The sequence below is a fragment of the Ambystoma mexicanum genome, chromosome 2p (genome assembly GCF_040938575.1).
Source record: "Ambystoma mexicanum isolate Mex_15411 chromosome 2p, UKY_AmexF1_1, whole genome shotgun sequence".
Classification (NCBI taxonomy): domain Eukaryota; kingdom Metazoa; phylum Chordata; class Amphibia; order Caudata; family Ambystomatidae; genus Ambystoma; species Ambystoma mexicanum.
This window is the reverse complement of record NC_090923.1, coordinates 1,171,892,610-1,171,911,964: the sequence shown is the minus strand read 5'-3', so window position 1 is coordinate 1,171,911,964 and position 19,355 is coordinate 1,171,892,610. Positions and strand designations below refer to the sequence as shown.

Sequence of the window (19,355 nt, the reverse complement as noted above, 5' to 3'; positions counted from 1 at the left end):
AGCGCCACCCAGTGGTATCCTATATGTACTTCCTTTTTTCAAACTAATCACTGTGGAGGTTTTATTGCCAGGCATGACCTTAAGAGGATGCTTGGCTTTAACAGTATATCTGAGAACCCCTTCTCTCAACATTCTTTTGGTGGTTTGTATTGACTACAACTTTACAGGTTACGCTGTTCATTAACCTTTGTCGGATGTTTTTTTGTTGTTGTTGTTTTATATGTTATTTACATTTAAACCTTTTAACAAATATGATACTTTCCAATTTTTGGAGATCATGATCGTATTCACAATTTCACAAAATGTCCAGTTGAAAGGGCCTATCAGGTGGGATTAGTGGTGCTCTAAATCTCCTTGGTGGCTCCCGATCTTACCCACCTCTGTTCGTGGATCGGATTTAAGTCATTAAGCACCAAATCCACGAATTTCAAGGCATCCATAGTACAGCCAATTTTATCAGCCGTCATTAGCCCTTCCCAAATTGCTGTGGTATCACTGTGATCGCAAAACTGCAAATGGTCACCTATATACCTTTGCCTTATCTCCCCAATCACGGGGCAAACAAGGAGCATGTGGTAGATGGTTTCCACGGAGTCTAGGTCTTTACAGTATCTACAGGAAGCTTCTCCTTGCATTATTTGTTTCCTTTGTATCTGAACCTCTTTGGACGGCAGACTGTTCTGCCTACATTGTAGGAGAAGATCTCTGAAGTATGGCGAAGGACATTTTTGAAGGTAGGATGGTAGTACATTCAAAGCCTTGGGTTGCCATGTAATATTAACACACCGTTTGTTGTCCCTTTTCAATTCTAGGGTAAGAATCCAGTCTCTCTATTTCAGTCTTTCCTTAGTCTTATCCGGGTTATATTTTAACATTTCCAGATCAATGTTTTACTTCAGGTAGTTTCCACACTCAGATTTCCATTTCTTGAGATTTTTGTCCGGCTGCATATCGTCTACCAAGATCTCAAACGGCGCTGAAACAGTGTCTAGGATGCATTTCCGAAATAATGAAATCGTTTTCCACATAACTACTGAAGACATTGATTGGAGCCGTAGTTCATAGCTAATTAAATATGCCGGCAAACAAGTTGGTAGTTTCAGAACTTTCTTCCAGAAAAAAGCTTCAGACTTCCCAGGTCTTCCAAGAGAGATTCGGGAAAGATTGTGCCCCATATGTTATAACTGCTTGTACCTTTTGCTTATAAAAGGTTATTATGGGGCTCATGGAATATCGTCGATGTAGGGCCCTCCCTTGATTTGTTAGCTTTACAAGCTTCTCCTTGATTCATTGGTAGTGACCTGATTCATTGATGTTTTTATTGATCAATACTCCAAGGTAGGGAATTGAATCGACTACTGCCAAATTCTGATTTTCAATTTTCCATTTGAAAGTCTCCTTCCTTCTTGAGGGTCCACGTGCTGATTTCATCACCAATACCATAGACTTTTTGATGTTCATTTTCATTCCATTGGAATCCAGGTAATATTTTAAATTTGACGATTCGTCTCTGTAGTCCTATGGCGGTCTGGTCGATGGAGACCAGATCATCCGCATAGATGATCCATGGAATTACTGCTGTTCCGATCTTGGGAGCGAAGGCTCTGACATTAAATTGGGGTTTACATAGGTCCGCTAAATAGAGGGCAAACAGGAATGGTGCAAGTGCACACCCCTGCTTCATTACCCTAAATACGGGGGATCTTCCTTGTGACTATTCCCTCTCTGGTTAGTAATACTTGGATAGTAGTATTTGAGTAGAAGGCCTTTAGAGCTTCTAGCAGATCTTTGGGACAGTTCCACATCTCTAGTTTCTGCCATAATAGATACCGGCTGACCCCGTCAAAGGCTTTTTCAAGACCGATAAATCCCAGGTAGATGGTTCCTTTGGTCTCAAGAGCTTTCTGTTGTAGGAGATTCAATATGAAGAAGTTCAAGTCTGTCCCTACACCTCTTACAAAGGCTGTTTGATGCTTGTCTCTGATATTAGCTTCCTTTGCCCAGGCTTTAAGATCTCTTAGCAGGAGTGAGGAAAAGATCTTTCCTATTGAGTCTAATAAAGCAATTGGCCTGTAATTTACCGGCTCTCCTTGGTCACCTTTCTTGTAGATGGGCACAATTATTGCTTCTTTCCACGATGGAGGGATGGATCTGGTTTCCCTTATCTGCTTAAAGAAGAGGTAGATATTTCCATCCACTCCTCATTATTTTGTTTAAGCATGTAGTTTCTAACTCCGTTGGGGCCTGCGGCCCTGGATGGGCTACGTTTTTTAACAGTTGTTGAAATGTCATCTCGATCGAAGTTCAGATCCCTATCCTTTAGAAGTGGGCAGTCCATGGTCCTTTGGCTCCCTGTAATCATTGGTCTTTTTGAACAGGTTCCTATTCACCCAGTGATCCTCAGGAACTCGGGTTGTGGCTACGGCAGTTTGAAAGTCGGCACCATTATTGATAATTTCCCACAAGCTTCTGGAGTTATTTGCCAGAACCGCGGCTAAAAAAATTTCAGAATCCGCTTGTAATTGGTTCGCTTGCAATGAGTTCTTATAGGATTGTTTGCATTTCCTTATAGATTCCACCTGATCGATATTACTTGACTTTTTTAGACACCAGCGTTCTTTTCTATATCGCTTTCTTTTCTCTACGAGTTCTTTGGAGTAGGCATGTTTCCTTATCGCTCTAGGGTTCTGTTGTTGCCCAGCTTGGATTTTAAATTCTTTCAATAACCAAGTGTATTTCACTGACTCTGGGTTCTCCAAAATGTAGGAAGAATAGGTGATCGCTAGTTTAGGGAGAATCTGACGTTTTATTTTTAGTTTTTCTTTCCCCAGCTAACTTCAATGCATATGATTTTCCTCGCAATATCCAGTTTTCTTTCCCAATCCAACTCAATTTCTAATAGTGACTGGTCGCTCGTTGATTGTTTCTTCACTGCTAAAGTTTTAATCCATCTCCTTGTATTGGCTGCCACAAAACAGTAGTCTAGGCAGGCGTTACTGGAGCCATTTGACCATGTATTGGCTCCGTGTAGGTCACCCTTTATCGCGCCATTTAACATTCTCATGTCTCTGATATCCATTTCTTTTTTCCAGTGTTTTTTGATACCTTTTAGGAACTGTCCTTTTTTCTTCTCCATCATTCTCTAATAATTTAATATTCCGGTCGCCACACAAGATTTTCAGTTGATCTTTTTCCTCCAACATGGATTCATCAATTGCTTCTGTTTTATCCTTAATATATTGTTCCGTTGGGCAGTTTTTTTCACTCGGGTGTTTATTAAGAGTAAATAATCATCTGATCCTCAATTTGTACAAAGGGATTCGGCATGTCATAGGCTATTACGTGTAAGTCACTGTTAATTTTAACCAAGGCCAGAAGGCCCGCACTGGGGTGGCCACTTGGACCTTTCCTCGCCGGGTTCATGTATACCTCATATCCCTCCCAAATTGGTTTGGTCCTAATCCAAGTCTCCTGTAGACAAATGATCTCATTGGCCCAAGAAGGTATCCTCTCCTGTGTAGAAGTGCTTGAAGCCTCTGGTGTTCCATGAGGCACACAGTGTGTCCTGGGATCACGTTTTTTCCGATCTAGTGAGTTTTTTCACAGATCTATTCCCCTGACCTGCTCGATGGATCCTCCTTCCTAAACGTTCTTTGATTAAGGGGGCCTATTGGTTTCCTCTGGCTTTTCGAGTTTCCAACAGTCAATTTCAATTTCTTGAATTGACCCCTTTCTGCCTGGGCCTTCCCTCCTCCGTTATTGGAACAATCACTTATGGAGGAGTCTCTGCAGCTTACTTTCGCTTTAGATGTATGCTTCTGGGATCCCTTAAAGTTGGTTTCTGCCCCTATATTAGTAGGTGTGGTTTTCCTGTCCACCCTCTGGGCCATTGCGTCATTCCTTTGCTTTGAGGTTCCACCTCTTTGCTTCTCAGATCTTCTTTTCTTAATCATCAATGGATCGTGATTCTTTCTCGGTGATCATAATCAGTCATTTCAAAGCCCACTGATACTGATTTACCTGACATTTCCATAACTGCGTCCTTAATCAGTTTACATTTTGGATGTAGAATTACCAGGTCAACTCTCGATTCCCTCACGAATTCCACAATGGAAATGTCCTCGGTGGTGACAAATCGGAGTAGTGGGATTTGCATGAAAATAGCCATCACTCTGTCGGTTCAGCAGAAATGACTTAGTCTTTTATACAATTTTTTCCATTTGAACTCGACAGACTCTTTTCCCTGAAGTGTGTTGTTTACCACTTTTTCAAGTTTCTTATGATTGGACCTAGATTTCGTTTTTGCCGTTGCTCCTCCGATTCACCTTTCTCCCTCTGTTTTCTTAAGACAAATGTACAGTTAGATCCTGTCGTTGATCTATTGATCTTCTCTGGCTCTTCCCTTCGTTCATCCTTATCTTTTCTCTCGAAATGAATGTTTGAGGTTTTTTGACTGGTCAGAGGGACGATTTCTACTCTAGAGTCTGCTTGCAATTCTTCATCTTTTTTCATGTTGGAAGGCTTAAGTTTCATAGGTCTCTTGCAGATGGGGTTGACAGGAATTTTCTCAATTGGTCTGTCTCATTTGTCGATCAATTTCTACCCAATCTGACGAGCTGAGATTTCATTCCTCGTCGTCCTTATTACTTTATATGATTTCGATAATATCGCTGAGGCATCCCTCTGATTCCAGGGACGATGATTCTACCACCTCTTCTTCGAGAATGGCGAGGTCAGGTTGCAGGGTTGCTATCACCATTTCTCTTCAGTCGTTTTGTACAATGCACATCTTCCTCCCTAAGGGGAGTTTTTATGTTCCGTAGAAAAGCCCTCGAGCCATTTGCTTTCCGCCTTCTTATTTGGTTTTTAGTTTTTTCCCCCCAAATTCCCATCCTTTTGCCCGTCTCTGCCTTCCTCTTGAGTTATGTCAACTTTATCTGGTCCCGCGAAGATAGAGTAGCTTTTCTCGTGACCCCCGGATGGAATCATTTTATTTGGTTCTATGTCGGATGTTTTGCTTTTAAAAAAAATGAAGGCTCCTTGAATTTTTCAAAGATAAGAACATTGAGATGTGAGCGAAGATGGATATTTTTACTGTATGTGAGTAGCAACCTATTCCTGCAAATGATTACAATCGAAGTCATTGTGAAGGGCTCATAGGTGTGCAATGTAACTGATTTAGTGCTCTTCTGCCGCAAGTCTGGTCCAGCATAAGACATCTCAGACTTTTGCTGCACATGAGAAGCTAATTGTAGGCCATTGCAATGTTGATGTCCTTAAAGACCAGAAAATGAGCAGCAAAAAATGGATGCTACCAGAATGCTACACTTGTGACAATGAACAGCTTTATAAGCACTTCCTAAGTTTAAAGATCAAATTACTTTTGCTCCTTTTCCACCTGTGTAAGAATTGCTATTTTTAAGAACTTTGAGTTTTGGAGGTGCTTGCTATTGGTGCTAGTGATGCCGCGAAAGAGATGCAAATGCCATAGGTGAGTGATGCCGCTAAAGAGATGCAAATGCCTTTCCCATCTGTGAAGTCAAACGCATGTCACTTATGCACTGTTGCAACAATCGCCATTGTGCTATACCTTCAACCAAATGATTGGCTCTAACATTACTTTGCTATGGATATCCTCCCTTTTTTTCTCAGCAGCCAAATCTCTCGGACCCTTATGCAATCTACCTTAACAAAAATGTCCTTTCTTTACTATGTAGAGCAGCCAGCTTTAAAAGTAATGGGTGAATTATACAAAGCTTATAGCTTAAGGAACGTAATATTATTTTGACTCTAGTTCATTGTGTGTCCATCCCATCACCCTGGAGGGGTATGGGGAGGAATCATAACATACGCCACAAATTTAGAGCGGCAATTCATGAATTGCCTAATGCAGTGCTGATCCATGTCACCAAAACTGATTACATACTTAGAGCCAGAAAGGGGCGAGGGAAGGAGCTCTCCCGACGGACTCCAGCCTCCATGGCCTCACCTCGTGCTGCAGGAGCGGGCAGGCATTCTCCATGGCTCTAGCTATCAACCTGGAAGGTGAGATCCCGGAAACTACTGCTATGTACCACTGCAGGAAGTGATCAAGCCTCTTTTCACCCAGCTCAGCTGCACTATCTCACAAGAATCACCTATTCTAAAGATGGCGGCCTGATTGTTTCATGGCATACTAAAGAAGCCGGTGTCACGTTGCTATGCAACGATCATAGCGACTCCCTTATTTCCAGCAGTTCTGCCGGCGGGCAGAAGACGGCCCTGCTTTTGCGAAGGCCCGCGCTGAGAAGTCTGTTTGCCCCTGTTTGCCTTGGGGGGCGCCTCCGCCTTCCCATTGGTGAGTGTCGTACCTCCAATTAATACATGTAAGTCGGTTTCCTTGCAAATCATGTTTAACGGCTTATATACACCACTCTAATGCCATCCTTGTGACCTCCACTGAAGTGTGCAAAAACGTTACGCACTACACAGCTTAGAACTCGCCACCACCTTTATCTGCCCATCTCAGCTGTCTGAGCCGCAACGAAATATCCCCATCCGGTCAGCTCGCCGAGCACTTCGTTTATTGCACCTACTCGCCTATCCGTGTCTACATTTCCCAAGGAGTATCCACAGAGAGCTCACACTCTGTCGTACCTTGTATTCTTCAATCCTTAGACGGGTGGCCCTATTGAAACAACGTGCCTCCCGTGTGCACGCACCTACCGCAGCAGCTGGCCAAACATAACCGGCACTTGACTGACGTGCGCAATATATCTAGGATATGATTACTGCTAGACACTCTAATTATTTGATTCATTCATCCCTTTGGGACAGACTTTCATCTCTGTAAGTGTAGCGCTATTAATTTGTATTTAGCCCTGTAACCGTTGTGCCTCCAGGCCACCAAGTATATCGCTATTAACCTGTATTTAGCCCTGTATCCATTGTGCCTCCAAGCCACCAAGACTTCGTACCCAGTCTATGATATTGGGTGCGATAGCCAGAACACAAAACCTTCGTATTAGGTAGCTCCTCTAATCATTAAAACCTGTACCCAGACTCTATTTATTGCACCTCCCTGGCAGGAGGACCCTTATCTAGACTGTGCACTTCTCGCCACCGCTAGGATTCTAAGACACTATAGCTAACGATCTGTACCATGATCTGCCACTAGGTCCCTAGGATCCAGTACCTTTAATCCTTTTTATGATGTGCCTCTAGGTCATTTGGACCCTGTACCCTACCTCTACATTGTGTTGTGCCTCCAAGTCACTAGGACCACACATTCAGTCTATTTTATCTTGATGTGCCACTAGGTCGCTAGGACCCTGTACCTACCTCTGCATTGTGTTGTGCTGTTAGGTCACCAGGACCATACATTCAGTCTTTTGTATCATGATATGCTACTAGGTCATTGGGACCCTGTACCTTACCTCTGCATTATGTTGTGCCTCCAGGCCACAAGGCCCCTTACCTAGCCTGTGCACTGTGGCCACCTCTAGGACACTAGAATACTTTAGTCAACTGCCTATACCATGTTCTGCCTTTAGGCCCCCAGGACCCAATACCTTAGCCCCTGCATTGCGTTGTGCCTTAAGGTCACTAGGACCCTGTACTCTACCTCTGCATTGTGCTGTGATTCACCCTTCTACTCTTGAGCTGCGCCTTTCAGGTCACGATCCCCCTTGCCCTCATGGCCGCCCTCCATAGAGCCACCCTTACGATGGCATCAATCCTCCCGCTGTTCCAATCTATCACGCCCACCAACTTCCTACCCCACCTCCTTCCATACCCATCTGGCAAAAACCTCACTCCCATCGATGACACTCATCTTAGAGATACTCCTAATAGCCTACTCAGCCCCACAGACTGGAGCCAACGCTTTACTACACCACCTACTCCTCTAATACCGTGCCCTGTGAATATCAAACAAGAGACTAGGATCCCGCTTCCTTAATTGTAAGGTGAACCCAAGGTCGCCCGATCATCTCCCACCGTCTACTCCTAAAAAGTTCTGGCCAACCACTCGCTCATCAGCAACTACAGAGATCAAAGACTCTTATAAACTGATTCCTACAATCCCCACTAGAGATCCAGCACCCATCACTCTTAAAAGCTTGGGAGGACCAATCTCTACAGTAACACCTACCATCAAAGGAACATTGATCAATGCACGCTCCCTAGTTGACCACGTACTCGATATTGCAGACCTCATCTCTGCAAACAGCCTGGACTTTCTCGCAGTCACTGAAACCTGGCTCCATCAGGCGGCGGGCCAAGCACTCTCCTTGGCCTTCCCAGACGGCTATACTATTATTAGAGCAGACAGAAACTTGGGCAAGGGAGGGTGAGTTGCCTTTATAGCAAAAACCCATGTGGGCCTCAGAGCCACCTCCCATACCAGCCTATCCTCTGCTGAACTCTTATCAGTTAAATTCCCATGAAGAGCCACCCAAACTATCCTTATGCACATCATCTACTGGCCACCAAGCCCCATATCCTCTTTCGAGGAAGACGTCAATGATCTCCTAACACTAAATTAGGTTCGCAAATCATTCTGCTCGGAGTACTCGACCTAGGTTTCCAGGATCCTAGCGATACCAACGCCTCAGAAAAATCCATCATCCAGCTCGGCTTTAAGCACCAAATCATGGGAGACACACATATCAAGGGTCGAAAACTGGATTGGCTATCAGACTTGAACTGTTCTACTAAATTACTTCAGAACAAACCCATCACCTGGTCAGACCACCACTACATCTCCTTTGTCATCCAGGGGATAACTCCCCTAAACCCTGTTATTGCCTCCCCAACTCTCTCCAGGAACCCCTGGAACATAACACTGCCTAATTTACGTCCTTTTATCAATAACATCTTGGACGCAACCAACTATAAGAACCTAGATTCGAATAAACTACTTGACCTTTATAGCAACACCCTAGAGTCAGCACTGAACAACATTGCACCGCTCAAACCAAAAAAGGCCAAGCCAATTGCACACCTCAACAAATGGTTCACACCTGAACTAAAAGTTTTGAGAAATACCAAAAGAGCAGCTGAAACTACTTGGCGAAAATTGCCTACCACTCATAAGGCATTGTTCACTTCTGTGGCTGCCTCCTACAAATCTGCCATCCTCGCCACCAAAAAAGACCCCTACAACAATAGAATCCTCAACGCCAAATCAAGGACAAAAGAGCTTTTTGGCATCTTAAGGGAATTGTTGACTGAAAGCTTTCCAATTTTTCAAAATTATTAATCGTAAATGATCACTTCTTTTTAAACAAAATATTAAATCAAAAATTATTATAATTCAGCACATTCACATGTCTCATCTCATTTTCAGGGCTGGTTGGAATAGGAGAATAGTACTTTGTTGAAGTTCCTGCAACCCCCCTGTGTCAAAATAATTGTTATAATGCTGATGTCAGAAAAATATACCAAGAATATTTTATGAAAAAGATAGTCGATATTGTGATACGATCTTACACGTCAGTTTATATCAATAGCTAATATTCTAAATAACAATGATCAATATCTTTAAAGTTGAACTTGACCTTATAAATCTACCGTGTAGTTGAATCTGCATTAATAGTATAAAATGATTACTTGGAAAGGGGAGTGAGGTTGATGTTGATTCCGGAATAGTTGTCCAAGTTGAATCTCGGTCCTTTTTTCAATGTATATATTCATAAGAGCTCAATACAAAACATACATTGGTATTAAAATGTAGACAATTTGATAGCCTCTAAAATGAAAGTGTGTGTATATCTGTTGGCCTCACCGTTTGTATATTTGATGTCTGTTTCCTCTGCGTTAACGATCTGTATTAAATGTCCATGTTTCTGGTCCTGAAACATTTGTATACTACTTAGACTTCTGACATATTGCACAGGTCTTACTATAATTCATGCATGTCTGTTGATGCTCCCTTGCGCACCTGAAGCAGCCCTCTCTACCATCATGCGAGACAGGGTGACATTGCGTACTCATACTAATTAGGTCTCCAGTGTGTTTATTATCATGTCAAATTGACACACGACGCACAAGGGGAAAAATGTGTACTGCGCATTCTACAATAAAATTCTATTTCAAAGCGCCAAAATAGGAACGCAGGTTGGTGACAAATAATTTGTAAACAGTAATTTACATTCATGCTCCACCTAAGCCGTCTGCCAATCGGCCATAGCTGCTATATAGAGAACCTTGGCTGGGGTGCGCTGTGTCTCTACCCTACCATATAGAGGGTAGAAATACAAATACCCCCTCCAGTCTTTACAATCATGGTTGTGGATAACCGGCATCGGAGCATTGTCAGGGTGGAGGCTAGACAAGGCGAATGGGTCAGTAAAGACTGCCGCTGGAGCCCTGTTTGCAGGTAATTTTTAACAGACTCAGTTTTGTGGTCTAAGGCAGAAAGGTTGGCATGGCTTGCTTCTACTATATCTTTACAGTTGTATTTAGTAGTGAAGAAGCAATGAGCTATGTCCTGGAGGATTATCATAGGAATATCAAAGAGGAGACTGGGTGTGTATTTGTCAGACTTGTTGCTTTAGTAATACTCAATGAATATCAGCTCACAGTAACCTAAGAGGATTCTGTAATCCTTTTCTGTCACTGATGGTGGTGGCAGATGATGGATACAAAATTTCAAAGCCTACATATCCCGTTTCTGCAAAATGGGTGTCTTATGCAAGCCAAGAGATGGGTATAAAGAGTGCTAGGATTATAGAGTGTTCTGAGGTCTTCGGAAATGCAGATGAACGTCAGCTTCCTAGTAAAGGTACTGGCCGCAAAGGTTTTCCTTCAAGCTTCTTCCAACTGGTGGTCGTTGCTTCGATTGAGGATACCATCTGCAAGTGGCTTTGGTGCGATATACTGGCACCTGGAGGAAGAGGGTGGGTAACGGAAGACAGGCGGAGGGTTAGAATAGTCTGGGGCCTCCATTGAGTGGGTAGTCCTTGCCGAGGGCAAACTAATGTTTGGTGCAGGACAATGTACAAGCACACCATCTTCCCACCTTTGGTTCTCTCTCAGAGATTTGAACTGGCCTTAGGGCTCCATAAGTACTGTATAAACAACCAACATAACATGACAAGGAAAAGAGTATAGAGACTGAATTTGAGAGACAATGTTGGAACAGCCCTTATCTTTGAGGATCTTCCAATCTCGCTGTGGGTAGTCACTTTGCTTCTGCTGGCCTTCAACGTAATCAGAAACCGGACCGCCATTGGAGAAGAATACTGCAATGCGCTTCTAAGGGACAGTGTTTTGAAGGTAACTGTAGAGGAATCCTTTGAGTTGGTGTGGCTCAGTGGTGTTAAGATAGCGTCACTAGCCAAAAAGCAATTAGTCATCGTGAGGAATCACTAATGCACTCCTGGTGTGGGGAGACAAACCGAAATGTGAACGTCTGCCCACGCCCTTCTTTCTGGCTGTCAGGAGGGCTGTGTTGTGTTGCACCTGATGCAGGACGAACAACACAGGCGGAGTGGCTGCTAACAAACCTGTCCGTTATCATAATAAACCTGTGCCGCATACTCATTCGGAGCACTGTATCGTGACAGCCCGCTACCCATTCTGGCCCTGCCTCCACTGTGTACCTTCTTCCCCACAGTTGTCTCTGCTTCACACTTGAAATGCAAGTTATGCTTTTATGCTCCTCCTAGCTTTTTTCACCTGAAGACTCAGACTTCAGCATCTGCGTTCCATGTGTCTCTTGCCATCAATTGGCCAAGCTATTGCCTAGGTGATGGAAGGAGGAGCCTGTGAGTCTACAAATGCTGGTGGAGGGTGCTAAAATGGATTTCTAAACTGACATGATGGCACAAGTTTAGGAGGCCAACCTCGGTTTAGTGAAACTTGGCTTGGCAGGCAGTCAAGACTAATTCTCAGGAGGGGTGAGTGATCGGAAGCCCACAATGAGCACATACGGCAACAAACCACAAATTACTCTTATAGAAGTGGACATGAAAGATATCTATACATTTTATTGTCCACCGGACCAATAGACGCAAGTAAACTTTAGTGATGCGGAAAGTGACCACACCTAATACTCTACAGCATATAGACAATATGTTTCCTAAGGTGACAAATGAGGAAAACACAGCCACAACCTGTAAAGAGAAGGGTTGGTTCACACACTATGAGCATTAGAGAATTCTTCTGAGTCGTTCCTTAACTTACTACTGCAGCCCTAAGAAGTGTGGAGCCTTGTGCTCAACACTACAGTTGTGCGTAAAAGCGCACGATTGAGCAGGTGAAGCAAAAAGCGGGTCTTCTTGGAAAGTCAGGAAGGGGCTTGAGGTGATGGAGAATTGGTTCCCATTATTCGAGTAGGATGTTCCCTTGGTGGAAGAACAGTTTTCAAAAGGCGAGAATATCTAGAGCGAAGGCTAACTCGCCAAGATCGAACACCTTTATGGGCTATTCGTGCGTAAAAGGGATAGTTTGTGCCAGGGGGAAACCGGCAAGTGATGCAAGGTTTCAATAGTATTGACTGGGAGGATGGGCCAGGGAACCTGTGGGAATCATGAGGATCTGACCTGCGGTAACTGCAGCTGTTGGGTCATTTCCGGTGAAGGGAAAGCGGTGTAGAAGGGTACCGTTTTTACCATTTTGCGGAACTGTAGAGGGTGCTCCAGAAGTCTGACTGGGCATGGATCCTTTTGGGAAGACCGGCATCAGTGGGGAGAGACCTGCCACCCACTCTAAGATTAGAAAAGTATTTGACTGTCATGGACTTGGGATTTGAGGAGTGTACGGCTGTATGATGGTACTATTTAGGGTAAGAAAGTAGACCTTTCAGCAAACTTAGTGTCGACGGGGCGCACCTCCACTTCATCCATATAAAAAACATATCACTTTTGGAACGATTTATTGTGTCTGTTATGGGAGGCCATCGGTGCAAGTGCCATGGATAGGACTTGTGCATGGGGTTTGGGTCTAGCTGAGGGTTTGACAGACACCAAGCCTCAGTGTACTTTTCACAGATGGGAAATATCCATTTGCAGATCAGACTTTCTCCCACCCAAATGGGCAGTCCAGCACTGACATGCTCGGGCAATTCTGTTCTGAACAAGAGTACCAATATCAACCCCAGACACATGTCTTCTAGACAGAGGATAAGCAATATAAATGAAGGAAAGGTAAAAGATATACATGAATGCATCATAAAGCTGATTATATAGGCGTAAATTAATAAAATACATTCTCCAGCATGGGGTCTGGCATGGATTCACATGCTCATGAATATTCCCCGTCGTCAGGCTGGGAATCCTCGGTAAAGAAAAAACCAGTATCAGTTTCGTTTCTGATCTGTCTTTCGTAGTAATAACCAATCACTGGTCTCTGCGTCATACTGACCACAGCCAATGACTGCCCTCTACCTAAGCACCGCCTCTGGCAGCCATCTTCAGATTTTTACCGCACGTTCATGTGTTGGGATCCTCGTGCTATTGCTCTCGAGCGTTAGTGCTATTTTTTCGCGCTTTTTACAAAAACTTCGATTCTTTCGGTCAAAAGAGCCTCAAGCTCCACCGATCCTACATCCGATCAACGGGGACCCGTGTCGGATTCATCTGTGCCCCTCAAGGGTGAAGATTTCGTCGAGCTACACTTCGGAGGACTCCAGAAGCTTCTCAGGCCCTGTCTCGGAGATGGCCCAGGAGAAGGGAAGCTCGACGCCCGGAAAGCTGTTCAGGGTCTGCCCTGGATGCCAGCTGCAGAACGTCTTCAAGGAGGACGAACACTCTTTCTGCCTTTACTGCCTTCATGAGGACAAGACGCACGTGGAGAAGGACTGTGCGTTTTGCGGCAACATGTCGGAACGGACCATGAAGGACCGCCATCAACGTCTCGCCAACTGGCTGGAGGGTAAGAGCCCGTCTGGCGAGAAGAAGAAGAAATCCGAGCGGTCTTCTAAGACCTTTGAGGGCGCCCCGGCGACGGGGGCCCAACATAAGGCCAAGCACCGCGAGTCCGCTGGCACCGGGAGCGCCGAACGGTCGGGCTTTGCGGGCGCCAGGCAGGGCGCACCCTCCCCGGCACCATCAACCACGAGCCAACGCTCTGGGTCGGGTAAGAGGAAGGCCGAGCACCCGGCGAAGCTCCTGGAGAGGCCCCGGTCGAGCTCTAAGGCAGAGGAGGAGCGTGGCAGTGCCCCCTCCCTCAAGGATAAGGCGGTGAGCGCACCTAAGGTGGTGAAGGCCTTGATCCATCCGACCAAGCCCTCTATCGAAACGGTCGCGGCGGCCCTGGCTCAGCCTGTGGTGGCTGCACCAGTGGTGGCGACCTCAGGGCCCAGAATCTCCCTGCCTCCTCGGAGGGAGTCTTCCTTTGTGCCCATCGATAGGACCCCCGTGAAACCCTCCGTGGGGAAGAAGAAGGGGGGGCAGGGCGTCGTCGTAGAGTCGGCCTCAACCTCAGAAGAGGAACTGATCGAGGTCTTAAGCCACGGCCTAGGCGTGGAAGAAGGCCAGCCCGTCGGAATGGACCCCGACGCAGGTGACGACGACGACATCGTCGAGGATACCGACGGGGCCCCTGCTCGCCCGTCGGATTCCCCTCTGCCAGCGCCGCAAGACAACTCGGCGGCCATTTTGTTGGCCATACAGTCCTTATGCTCCGAGATAAGGACGAGGCTACCGTTACCGACGGAGGAACCTCTCCCGTCGGGGGATCCAGAACCGGGACCTTCTGGTGTTCCCCCTACCAAGAAAAGAAGGATCCATCCACCACCTCCTTTTCAACCGTCGCGCCCCTTCCATCCCTCCTCCCCGTCCACCCGAGGGGATGATACGGGGACTGACACGGCAGCGACGGGTACGGACGACGAGGCATACGACGAGGATTTTCCGTCGTCGCCTCCCACCAGGGCCTCTCCGCCCGACGAGATCGGATCTTTCCACTCCATGATCTCCAGGGCTTCCGAGCTTTTCCAACTCTGCCCTGAGGAGAAGAAAAAGGAAGGCTTCCTTTATCAGCGGCGCGAGGCCAAGAGGAAGACGGTCCTCGCAGTGCCTCTGTTGGACGACATTTGGGATGAGGGCCTTTCCCTCCTCAAGAACCCTTCCACGACGCCAGCTAGAAGAGACCGGTACGAGAAAAAGTACCGGGTCCCGGACACGGCCCCCCTATGCCTCCGGGCGCAGCCTACCCCGGACTCCGTCGTCTCCGCGGCAGCCAGGAAGAAAGCGGGGGGGGGGTGCGGCCTCCACATCGACTTCCCCGCCGGACGGCGAGGGAAAGAAATTGGATACTATGGGGCGTAGAGTCATCTCGTCGGCAGCGACGACGATTAAAGCGGCCAACGCCTTGGCTATCGTGGCCCGCTACGACAGGGAGCTCTGGTACAAGATGGCTCCTCTGCTGGATTTTCTGCCGGACGACAAGAGGGCGGAGGCCCTTGAGATCCTGCAGGAAGGTGAGGTGGCCTCGGACCACGCCATCACCGTGGCGACGGACATCGCCGACACTGGATTCCGCCAGCTGGGCAACGGTGTTTGCCTTCGACGTCGTGGATGGCTCAAAGCTACGGACTTCCGGCAGGACGTCCAGACCAGAGTCCTGGACATGCCCTTCGACGGGAACAACCTGTTTGGGAAGACAGTGGACGATTCCCTTCAGGCCATCAAGGCGGATACTGAGACGGCCCGGGCCCTTGGAGTCCTGCAACGACGGACGCCCTTTCGGAGCGGCGGAGGCAAGGGCGCCTCCAAAGGTTCCGGCGGCGGTTTCGCTTCCTACCGTCAAGCGGCCCGCTCGTCGTCGCAAGAGGCCTACAGAGGACGAGGCAAGTCTAGCGGACCCCGCCGTCGTCGCCAAGGAGGTCAAGGCGGCAAGGCCGCGTCCAAGCAGGATTGAACCGGCCTTGGGGTCGGGCCCCCACCGAAGCACCCCGGTGGGAGGCCGGCTGGCGGGCTTCGTCAGCGTGTGGGAGTCCATCTCCACCGACCGTTGGGTGCTGGACGCCCTGGCCCGGGGCCACGCGCTCGAGTTTCAAAGAAGGTGCCCGCGCGTCCCCCCCGTGGCCAGGAAAGAACTTCACGTCCCTCAACTTCTCCTGGAGGTAAAGGCGATGCTCAGAAAGGGCGCCATCGAACTCGTCCCAAAGAGGCTTCGGGGCTCCGGAGTCTACTCGAGATACTTCCTCGTGAAGAAGAAGACGGGAGGATGGCGCCCCATCCTGGACCTGCGACGTCTGAACAAGTTCATCAAGGCGCAGAAGTTCCGGATGGTCACCCTCCAGCACGTCCTGGGTCAGCTGGAGGAAGGAGACTTCCTATCGTCATTGGATTTGGAGGATGCCTACTTCCACATTCCCATCCTAAAGGGGCACCGCAAATTCCTCAGATTCGTGGTCCAAGGGCGTCATTACCAGTTCAAAGCCCTTCCCTTCGGACTACGGTCGGCACCCAGGGTATTCACCAAGTGCCTTGCACCGGTGGCGGCGCAGCTGCGCCGCGAGGGGATCCACGTCTACCCCTACCTGGACGACTGGCTCATCCGCGCCAAGACGAGGGAGCTCGCCGTGGTCCACACGGCAAGGACCGTCCAACTCCTCACGGACCTGGGATTCTCCGTGAACTACGCCAAATCCCACCTGGTGCCCGCGCAAGTCGCACTGTTTCTGGGAGCGAGGCTCGACAGTGTCCCTTCTGGCCTCCCCGTCGGAGGAGAGGACCAGGACCATCTTGGGCAAGGTGCAACGGATGTTGGTGGCCGACGCGGCCAAAGTGAGGTCCATCAAGTCCCTCCTCGGGATGATGTCTTCCTGCATCTACCTCATTCCCATGTGCAGGCTCCGGATGCGCCCGTTGCAAGAATTCCTGGATGCGCGCTGGATCCAGACGACGGGCAGCTTCGAGGAAAGGATCAAGCTCGACGAGAGCTTCCGACGAGCTATACGGTGGTGGGGCACCCGCGCGCATCTGACGGCGGGCATGGACTTCCAGACCCCAGCCCACCAGGAGACTGTGACCACGGATGCCTCCCTGGAAGGGTGGGGAGCGCACACCGAAAATCTGCACGCAAGGGGACTCTGGCTCCCGACGGAGAAGTCCCTACATATCAACGTCCTGGAGCTCCGTGCAGTGTTTTGGGCCCTCAGGTCCTTCCTTCCGTCCCTCAAGGGCAAGGTGGTGAGGATCTTCACCGAGAACACCACCACCATGTTTTACATCAGGAAACAGGGCGGAACCAGGTCCCCAGCGCTGTCCAAGGAGGCGCAGGACCTGTGGCATTGGGCCGTCGCCCAAGGGATTTTTCTGGTGCCGTTTCATCTGGCAGGGATAAAAAACACCATCGCCGACTCACTCAGCAGGGAGCTGCGCTCGTGCCACGAGTGGGAACTACGGCAGGATCTGGTGGATCGCCTCTTCCGACGGTGGGGCACACCCCAGATCGACCTGTTCGCGACGGCGACGAACGCCAAGTGCCGGAGGTTCGCCAGCAGGTTTCCCCAGACGAGGAGCATGGGCGATGCTTTCTCGTTCCCCTGGGAGGGCCTGTTCCTCTACGCGTTCCCTCCCTTGCCTCTGCTAATCCGGCTCGTCAACCAGCTCAAGAGGTCACGGTGCAGGATGATCCTCGTCGCACCTGCGTGGCCGAGGCAGATATGGTTCCCGGACCTTCTGGACTTGTCAGCGTCCCCGCCGATCAAGCTGCCGGCGGACGCGGATCTACTCTCCAGGGAAGGAGGCGCCATCCTCCACCACGACCCGAAGTCGCTGAACTTGCAGGCCTGGCTCCTGCAGCACTAGAGTTTGGAGGATACGACATACCGGCCGATTGCAGAGAGGTTCTTGCAAAGGCCAGGGCGTCCTCGACTCTTAAATGCTATGGACACAAATGGAAGAGGTTCTCTGTCTGGTGCCACGCACAGAAGATTAACCCTCTACGGATTACGGCTCCCCAAGTACTGCCGTACCTGCTGACGCTGGCCAAAGCTGGTCTGGCACATGCGTCCATCAAGATTCATCTTGCTGCGATCTCCCGATACACCAGAACCACGGGCCGGACGTCCTTGTGGTCTCATCGTCTGGTGAAAGAGTTCATGAAGGGACTGTTCAGATCGTTCCCGCCGGTGAAGGCTCCGGCCCCGGCGTGGGAGCTCAACGTGGTGCTGACCAAGCTCATGGGACCTCCGTTCGAGCCTCTGCACTCGGCCCCGTTGAAGTTTCTATCGTGGAAAACAGCTTTTCTTGTGGCCATCACCTCCGCACGACGAGTGGGAGAGATCCAGGCCCTTTCCTGCAAGGCCCCGTACTTGACTTTCCACGACACGAGGGTAGTGCTCAGGACGCACCCCTCCTTCATGCCCAAGGTACCGTCGGACTTCCATCTCAACGAACCCTTGGTGTTACCTGTGTTCTTCCCGTCGCCTTCGTCGCCGGCTGAGAGGACTTTGCACTCGCTGGATGTAGCTAGAGCGCTGAAGTTCTACGTGGACCGCACGAAGGGTTTTCGGAAGACGTCACAACTCTTTGTGAACTTTGGACCTGTCAATCAGGGGAAGGCTCTCTCGAAGGCTTCCATCTCCAGATGGCTCTCCGGCTGTATCATGTGCTGTCACCGGTTGGCAAACCGACCGCTGCCTGGCCGTCCGAGAGCCCATTCCACCAGAGCGATCGCAGCTACCACGGCGTTCCTATCTGGTGTGCCCCTGCTGGACATATGCAGGGCTGCTACGTGGAGGTCGACGCACACCTTCACGAAATTCTACTGCGTCGACCGGGATTCCAGGGAGGAGTCCAGGGTCGGCCAAGCAGTGCTGCGCAACCTGTTCGCCTGAGGTGAGCCTGGTGAGGAGGTAAGATGCTTAATGTTGAGTTGATGTGATGCTTAATGTTGAGCCTTTGCCACCTCCCGTGGTTGTGCATGTGTGTACTGCTATGTATTCTTTATTCATGAGCATGTGAATCCATGCCAGACCCCATGCTGGAGAAGGAACAAGTTACTTACCTGTAACTGTTGTTCTCCAGCATGGGTCTGGCATGGATTCACATGCGAACCCTCCCGCCTACCCCTCTGCGGCTCTTCACTTGGTCATACTGCCACTTCACGTGCTTCCAAATCTGAAGATGGCTGCCAGAGGCGGTGCTTAGGTAGAGGGCAGTCATTGGCTGTGGTCAGTATGACGCAGAGACCAGTGATTGGTTATTACTACGAAAGACAGATCAGAAACGAAACTGATACTGGTTTTTTCTTTACCGAGGATTCCCAGCCTGACGACGGGGAATATTCATGAGCATGTGAATCCATGCCAGACCCATGCTGGAGAACAACAGTTACAGGTAAGTAACTTGTTCCTTATCTAGCATTGAAATTGCAGGTGTAATACCATTAGATTGTTTCTGTACAATGTCCAAACA

At 48.6% G+C, this 19,355-nt stretch overlaps 1 protein-coding gene across 6 annotated transcripts in view; it reads left to right on the top strand.

The window, feature by feature from the left end:
• Positions 1–19,355, top strand: part of WNK3 (WNK lysine deficient protein kinase 3) — a 2,095,067-nt gene that overhangs the window by 496,753 nt on the left and 1,578,959 nt on the right. The gene's annotated exons all lie outside the window — the stretch shown is intronic.